Raw genomic sequence first — 9,266 nt, forward strand, 5'->3', positions numbered from 1 at the left:
AGAGATGCACTGCTGAAGATTAGTTACATTACATATCTTTTGTGGCTATGTTTTAACTGTTCTGCATTTTGATTCAAATACTGTTTTTGTCATCTCTTGGTCATCTTTGTTGGTTTATTTCTTCTAATGTCATGATACAACACACAGTACGCACTAGTTGGTTGCATTTTAGTTATTTACAGTATTGTTAAAAAATGCACATGTAGCATTGAGTTTTTAAAAGTTATCAGCTTTATATCTTACAGCTTAAAAAGCCTCTTAAAAGCTTACAGCTTAAAAGTCTTGTCTCAGTCCTGCATTTGACTCTTGCCTTTTTATTCAGAACAAAGATGCTTCATTTCAGTGGTGGTCAAATGACACCAGCATCTGAGACCTTAGACTGTACTGCTAAGGTTATGAATGAAGAACTGTCACCACTGCATCTCTGGTCAGCTGAGAATAAGACAGACTGCTTTGCTGAGAAACAAAGCCCTCAACATTTGAACATGCTCACCTTCCAGTTCTTCAGGTGATGCTGGGTAGTTGATGCCTCCTGTCTCCACCAGGTTTTTCCATCTGAAAGAAGAAATGAACAGTGATAAGGGAAAGCATTATTCACTGAGGAGTAGAATTAACTGTTCTTTTTAAATATCTTAAGGGGGGGGAGTTCTGCCCTTCTGTCACTTTAACAACAAGGTACAGTTGCTTTGGTTATTTATCAAAAACGTTTCACCGATGATGCATACTCTGTTCACCATAGTGTCATGAGCATTGACAGACAACTGTTCACTTACAGGATAACACACTTCACTTTGTTTAAATGCTGTCTGGTGTTTGTAGAGATGTATCTAAGTTTAGAGGGAATGAACGTGACCTATCTATTTAATCAAAGGAAGTGAGTGTTATTATGAAAACAGTGGCTGTGAAAACTCTCACAGTCCTTTTCTACATTTAAAGCAACCTCACCTGACTCTCTGCTCCCCATCACTCAGGACATTCAGAGGATGTCACTGTCCCAACCCTCCTGTCACTGTCCCAAACCCCCCAATGATAATGATGCCTACTCAACGACCCACCTCCTCACCTTCAAGGATGTCTCTGACAGGCACCTGGCCTCCTACTGTCCATCTCACTTACCAGTCAAGAAGCTATTTAAAGATGCACCCATAAAGCTCAGTCAGCTCAGTGAACTATTAGACAGTAAAAACAACACACATCATCACTCAGGGGTCCACCAGAGATGAGGCAGACCCCATGCCATGTCCTCAAAGATACATCCAGTGGCATGGTCAGTCTCATCATAGCAACCACAGACCCTCAGGTACCTGTCTCATGAATGTTAAATATGTAAATGTTCAATCACCACCGGCCTCCTATACATGTGACTTAGGCCTTTCCGGTTCCCTTTAGAGTTGGTTGTTTATAATGTCCGCTCTCTGACTAATAAAGCATTTTTAATGAATGATTTAATTAATTTATCACCTCCTACCAGCTAGATCTCATGCTTCTTACAGAGACTTGGCTTTAAGAACAGCTTTAGTGCAAGAGTTTTCATCAAAACAGCCCACCACAGATTTATAGTATTTCTAGACTTGGTGGTATTGCTGCTATCTTTACGAATAGTGTGAGCAGATTTCATTTGGTAAATTTAACTATTTTGAATATGTCTGTAAGAAGGTTCCAGTTTCATTGCTGTTGCATTTGAAAATGTACTATATAAATAAACCTGCCTAGCCTTAAAGTTACACAAAGTTAAAAAAGAAAGAAAGAAAACAATTGACCCTGTTTCAGGCAAAATGGTAAATTCACAATTGGAGTCAGGGCTTCAGTACTCAAGTCTGGTTTTGATCTCAGGTTTGGTATTAGGAACTTTCTTATAGTTTGCCACACTGGGGGTTATATTCTCCTGCAACAAGGCTGGCTTTAGTTATGTCCAGTCAAACCAGCTCCTCTCATCCCTTCTCATCGCGGATGTTTGAAATCCTTGGTGCAGTTTTTTTGCAAGCGGTGAGGATGTGTCTCCACTACCATGTGAGGTTTCATTTTCTTTGCAATAAGTTCCACTAGCATGTATCTTTCCTCCATCACCTTGTCAGACAGTTTCACACAATCCCACAAACAGTCCTGCTGCCTCTGGTGCAGATCTCCTGCTCTTAGGCCACGTTTCTCTCAATGTAGAAGGGATGTTTGGTTGCCAAGTGTCACATATCACAGCCTAATTTACATGGTCTGACTGTTTTGTTCCAATATAACTTAAGTGCTTCCACACTTTTTTGCAAAGCGGATCATCAACAATGACAGACTGCCTATGCTCAATTACTCTGGCTTATATGACATCATCTAGACATCACATGACCATACCAAACAGTATTACTGATTATCATCCTGCTTCTCTTCTGGCTTTATATGGTAATACTAGCAATAACTTGTAACATTTAGTTAATTTTGGCTCTTGCACGGTGTTAATATTGAGAAATCCACACCGGAAGTGATAACTTTTATGTTTTTTGTCTTGTGTAAACAGAGCTCAACATGAGCAGCAAAGACAATAACAGAAATTTAGCTCATTCAAAATCCACATTTAAAAACTTGTGTTGCAAGGTGATCTCGACCTCTACACAAAGACCTTGCATTTCCCCACTTTTGTGTAACATGGAATGTGAGAAAATCCATCTTTAGGCACTGACACTAGACCAGTTTAAGGAGTGAATACTGTGGCAGTACTGGGCGGAGATCGCCACGATCACCCAGCTGGATGAGCTCTTGTATTAAAGGAAAGATCAGACCTGTTTTAAATGCAGGATCCATTGGAAAAAGATTCACTTGATCAAAAGTTTCTTAAACAGTAATGAACATAAAACAGGTCTAATAAAACTGAGCAAAGCATGCAACATCTCTGAAGGAACCTGGGATGCAATCTAAACTATTTAATACAGCCTAGTTTACAGTATAGTGCATGTAATAGCATGATAAAATAACACAGATGCTTTCAAGTTCAAAATAACACAGATGCTTTCAAGTTCACTCTCTCATAAAATAAAAAAATTACAACCACGAGATCTCAGAGTTAAAAAAGAAATGCCAGGACACAGAGAGTCTGTCTGTAAATCACTTAAAGGTCCACCAGGATATAAAAGGCAAAACAAGACAGCAAAAGTAAAGTTTATGTTGTGCTTTTAGTGTTTCTTTTCTGACAACTTTGTGATTTTTTTAGTTCAACCCCTATATACTTCCTTTGGTAAAGCAGACATAGATGGAGAGTAGGGTACCAAAGGAGAACTGGATCAGGTTGCACGACACTGTATGTGTAAATGGTAGCCTGCAATTATAGAGTAATATCAAGTCTGCTTGCAACTACTTAGACCAGATACACATAAAAGAGGAAAGCTGTACCTTAAATTTAAAAAGACAATTTTCCCTATAATACAGATCATCATTGTAATGACAGCAATTATTAAAAAGTGACATCTTCACATTGAAATGTCCATCACAATACTGTGAAAGTGTTGGGTGAACTGTTTTTTTTTAAATCAAGTTCCACTTATGAGATTTCTTTTGGGGCATTCAGATGTACCTCGTGGCCTTCACATGAAGAAAACACTGGCTGTTTTTATATCAAAGTCCTGTCATAGCATCAGACTGGCTGGCCAGAGTCAGAGCTAACAAACATAAAAAGCTCCTGTTGGATTTTTCTGTTCTCTAATAGTGATGAGAATAATGGTTCTTGGAAAGGAGCCAGATCTTATTGCTCCATTCCTTTGAGAGATGTTCAAAAGCAAGCGAGTGATGATTTATTTACTGTGTATAGCACCTTTCAACACTTCTTCTTCTTCTTTCGGCTGTTCCTGTTAGGGGTCGCCACAGCGAATCATCTGTTTCCACCTAACTCTATCCTGGGCATCCTCTACTCTCACCCCAATTAACTTCATGTCCTCTTTTAGCACATCCACATACCTCCTCTTTGGCCTTCCTCTTGACCTCTTGCCTGGCAGCTCCATCTCCAACATCCTTCTACCAATATAACCACTATCCCTCCTCTGCACATGTCCAAACCATCTCAATCTGGCCTCTCTGACCTTGTCCCCAAAACAGCCGACCTGAGCTGTCCCTCTGATGTGCTCATTCCTAATCCTGTCCATCCTGGTCCCTCCTAAAGAGAACCTCAACATCCTCATCTCTGCTACCTCCATCTCTGCCCTTTGTCTTTTCCTCACTGCTACAGTCTCTAACCCATACAGCATAGCTGGTCTCACTACTGTCTTGTACACCTTTCCTTTGATTCTTGCTGCCACTCTTCTCTAACACAACACTCCTGACACCTTTCTCCACCCATTCCAATCTGCACTCACCTCTTCACCTCTTTCCCACATTCCCCATCACACTGGACTGTTGACCCCAAATACTTAAACTCCTGCACCTTCTTGACCTCAGCCCCCTGTAACCTCACTGTTCCACTTCCCTTCCTCTTGTTCATACACATGTATTCTCTCTTACCAAAACTGACTTGCGTTCCTCTTTTTTCCAGAGCAGACCTCCACCTTTCCAGGTGTTCCTCCACCTGCTCTCTGCTCTCATTACAAAGTGCTTCATAAAAATAAGATGGCAAAACTAATGTTAGGACAGAAACGAAGCATCAAACATGACCAAACATATTGTATACAACCCCTCTACATCCACACAGATATCAATACACCAAAACAAAAACTAAATAAATGATTAAAAAAAAACATCAGTTAAAGTGAATAGTGAATAAAAACATCAGTTAAGGAAAGTGAGAGAATAAAATGAGTAATAGCAGCTGCAACTGATCTAATAGTGAGAGGCAAAGAATTCCACAGTGCCATGGCCTGGACAGTGAAGGCCCAGTCTTTCTTTGTCTTACTCTAAGCTGGGCCCTGGGAACAACCACAAAACACTGGTTTACATGGACACAGCAGGTCAGAGTAGCACTCTGCTGCTTCGCTGTGTAGACCCTGATACGTGATAACCTAGATTTTATATTTAATTCTGAATCCTGCTGGTAGCCAGTGAAGAGAGGTCAACACTGGGGTAATGTGCTGTGTTTCAGTGAGAATACGGGCTGCAGCAACCACCTGCATACAAGCCACAACTCCTTGACTAAGGCAGGAGTACAATGAATAACAATAAACCAGCCATGAGAACACAACAATGTGGATGGACTTTTCAGCACTAAAAATAGAATATGTCTGATCTTAAAAATATTCAACTTCAAAAAAAAAAAAAGGCTCTGCAAGCCTCTTAACATAAATGTCTCATCGAGCCACATGATTGGCTGGAATATTGTGCTCGGAGAACATCCTTACATTCAGTAGCAGTCACTTTTTATTTGTAATTTCATTGCAGCAAGATTTGAAAATGGAGTCTTTCACTTGTTTTTCTGATGAGGGGTTAAAATAATGCCCAGGACCAAGGGCTCCACACTGCGAGCTGGTTACACCATAGACACAATGAGTTAGGTGTCACTTCCCAGTGACTGGCGCCAACCTACTTAATCAAGAAGCCTAGCAGTGGACTCAAACTCCACTAGCTGAAATACCAGTAATATGTTTTGCAGCTCTGCTAAGCGCTCCAAATGGTAACATATAGAAAAAAAAAACAGCACTTCATTCATTCATTCATTCATTCAAAAAGACATGCATCCGAGTATTATTAAACATTCAGACATGAACCCTACAAAAGAGTTACATAGAAACATTTTAGGAGACATGACTGAGGAAGTAGCCCATAAAAAAGTAATTTTGGAAGGGTGGTTTAAATAAATAGCATAGTGGTACATACTTGATAAACCTCAATTCTGTCCTATAGTGTGGGTTTTTGCATTTTAATGATCCCAAATCTGCAATATTGTTGCTGATAAAATCTACAGACAATTTTATGTCCACCAAATTGTCTGTCAAATTCAACACAGATACAAGGCTATGACAGCAGCTGTGTGAGTGTTTACAAAGAGGTTGTCTAGTTCTTTATAGCATACTGTACATAATGTTCACTACTGTATGCTGGTAACTTATGGCTCTGTGTTAACTATGTTTAATGCAGTAGATCTCTGACCAGAGATGTGAAACCCAGTGTACAACACTGTATGGTTTGACAATTCAGAACCCTATACGGTCAAGGACCTTATAGCAGGCTTTGTGACATCTGGTGACCAAAAGAAGAACTGCAGGATGGATCTTATGAGCCTCATACGGGGTTAAAAACACTGCATTATTGACATAGCACAACCGATAGGGCACCGCAAATACAACACGGTGAAAAAGTATGACATTTTGAATGCCTACATCTGTACCTGCAATAATGTAAAAATAAGTTCTTCGGTGCAGAGAATGATCACAATCCACGCACAAACCAATATGTTAAACCAAGTTCTGGTTTCACAGGCAATACAGTAAGTATTGGGCAGAACGTTGCTCTAATTTCCTAAATAGAAGATGTGCACCTCCATAATGTACCAAAAACATATGCACATACAGTAAATGCATACAGAAAAATACATATTAAAATGTCTAATGTATTTCCCTTTATTTGCTTGTTTGAATTGTTTTCATTTAGATATTAAAGCCTATCAAAAACCTTCATTCTGCTGTTGAAACACACCTTCAAGGTAAGGAAGAACTACATCTAGCCAGCCATAGGCAAATGTAACTATATCCTACAGTAATCAAAATGGTAAATCTATATTTGACTTAAGGTTATTAGCCCCAAGTACCTAGGACTTTACTATTATGTCCATATGTGTTTTATTAAGCTTCTTGAAAAGGATAAAGGCTAAAAGATTCAGAAATGCTCACCTTTGCCACTGGAGACCTTTGCTACTGTTGAGCCCCATCTGTGTGCCTCACCCTACAAGCAGACAGATGTGTAAATTATCAGTGTCTGATAAATGTAATCTACTGTATTAACAGGCCCTTATGGACGCCACAGCAGCTCTGACTCAGATACGAGGATGGAAGTGTTTCTATGCCCACCAAACTTTGATGATCATTAGCACGTTTGACAATAATGCAGGTCATAACTCTTCCTAATCCCACATTTCAATCACTGCCCTATTTTTGAAGGGGTTGTAGAAATACTTCCAGAAAAGTTTGGGCATTTTCCAAAATGCAATAAGAACTAAAATCTGTGATTTGCTCATTCACTTGAACCTTTATTTAACTGGCAAAGTACAAAGAAAAAGTTTTCAGTGTTTTCACTGGGCAACTTCATTGTATTTTGTAAAAAGAAACAAGTTTAGAATTTGATGCAACTCAAACAAAGTTGGGACAGAGGCCTGTTTACCACTGAGTTACCATCCTGGTAACTACAGTATTTAACCATTTGGGAGCTGAGGATACTAATTGTTGCAGTTTTGCTGGTGGAATATTGGTCCATTACTGCTGGATACAAGACTTCAGCTGCTCAGCAGTCTGTCGTCACCAATATCTGATCGTCCTCTTCATGACGTGCCAGACATTTTCAGTAGGAGGCAGATGTGGACTGCAGGCAGTCCAGTCAAGCACTTTTTTTTTTTGAATTACATTGTGGAAAATGTCATAACTATTCTAGAAACAGGGTTGACCCCCACACCACAGATGCTGGTTTTTGCTCCTTTCATTAATAACAATCTTGATGGTCTTTTTCATCTTCGGAACCCGACATTTCCTGGTAAAAAACTGAAACATGAACTTGTCTGACCACAGAATGTCTCCACTGTCTGTGGGTCCATCTGAGTTGAACTTGGGCCCAGAGAGCTCAGCTGCGTTTCTGCACAGAGCTGATCTATGGCTTCCCCCTTGTGTAATACAGTTTCAGGTTGCATTGTTGAGTGACAACGGTTTTTCTCTTGAGCCCATGTGGCCATATTCATCACAGTAGCATGATGGATTCTCATGCAGCGCCTCCTGAGGGCTTGAAGGACATGCACTTACAACAGTGGTTTTTGCCTACTGGCCATTACGCAAAAAGATTTTCTGGATTCCCTGAATCTTTTCACAGTATTATTGACTTTAGATGGTGAAAGACCTAAATTGTTTGCAGTCTTGCATTGAAATTTTTTTTTAAACTGATTCTCTCAGGAGGTTTGGCACAAAGTGATGATTCATAACCCATCCTTGAATGCAAAGACTGGGTCTTTGGTGGATGCTCCAGTCATGATACCTTCATCTGTTACCAATCCATCCATTATCTACACCGCTTATTCCTGAACAGGGCCGTGGGGGGTCTGGAGCCAATCCCAGCCAACACTGGGTGAGAGGCGGGGTCAACCCTGGACAGGTCGTCAGTTTATTACAGTTAGTTAGTTATCACACTTAGAGACAAACAACCACACACACATGCTGTGTTTTCATTCCTTGTGGGGACTTTACGTTGACTTACATTCATTTCCTGTAGACTTATCCTAATCTTAACCATAACTACATAACCTCAGTGATATATCATGTTATCTGAGTGATATATCATGTTGGGGTTTCCTCTGCTGAACTAGAACTTTCTTGACAGCAGTCAGGCCACCTAGCACGACTTTTTGTGTCTGTTTAGGCCACATAACCTAACCTCATCCTAACCCTAAACCATGTTGCCACTCTAAAATTCAGTGATTTTCTTGTGGGAACTAGCTTCTGGTCCCCACAAGAATGGCCAAGTCCCCACAGTGTGAGTAGGTTAACAGGTTTTGGCCCTCATGATGTAAGTAATACAAAGACACACACACACACACACACACACACACACACACACACACACACACACACGCCTATGAGCAATTTAGAGTCGCCAGTCAACCTATACTGTCTTTGGACTGTGGGAGGAAGCCGGAGTACCCAGAAAGAACCCACGCAGGCACAGGGAGAACATGCAAACTCAACACAGAAAGGCCCCGGGTCGGTCAGGGCTCAAACCTGGAACCTTTTTGCTGTGAGGCAAGAAGGTTAATGTGACTGGGGCTTGCAAAACCCCAAATCATCCATTTATTCTGATGAAATTTTGCCACAGAGCCTACCCGAAGATCAGATATCAGATACAAAAGGAGTGGACTAGACCCATATTACCCCTTTTACCTATCCCCGGAACAATGAGTTCTTTAATCCATACTGTATGGGAATGTTATGAAGTGTCAGAGTCTTGGTGCAGGGTGACTGACATCCTTTCACATTTAACTTGAACCGCCACCTTATTGTGGTGGAGGGGTTTGAGTACCCGAGTGATCCTAGGAGCTATGTTGTCGGGGGCTATATGTCCCTGGTAGGGTCTCCCAAGGCAAACAGGTCCTGGGTGACGGGTCAGACTAA

The 9,266-nt window shown here is 40.7% G+C and overlaps 1 protein-coding gene across 1 annotated transcript in view; it reads right to left on the reverse strand.

The window, feature by feature from the left end:
- artn (artemin) overlaps window positions 1-9,266 on the reverse strand; it is a 31,949-nt gene that overhangs the window by 15,843 nt on the left and 6,840 nt on the right. The window contains exons 2-3 of the mRNA XM_020620908.1: window positions 6,792-6,843; window positions 494-555 (exon numbers count right to left, since the gene is read on the reverse strand). The gene's annotated coding sequence lies outside the window, so the exon portion shown is untranslated. The remainder of the gene's footprint in view (window positions 1-493; window positions 556-6,791; window positions 6,844-9,266) is intronic.

Source organism: Monopterus albus, unplaced genomic scaffold, assembly GCF_001952655.1.
Source record: "Monopterus albus unplaced genomic scaffold, M_albus_1.0 scaffold250.1, whole genome shotgun sequence".
NCBI lineage: Eukaryota > Metazoa > Chordata > Actinopteri > Synbranchiformes > Synbranchidae > Monopterus > Monopterus albus.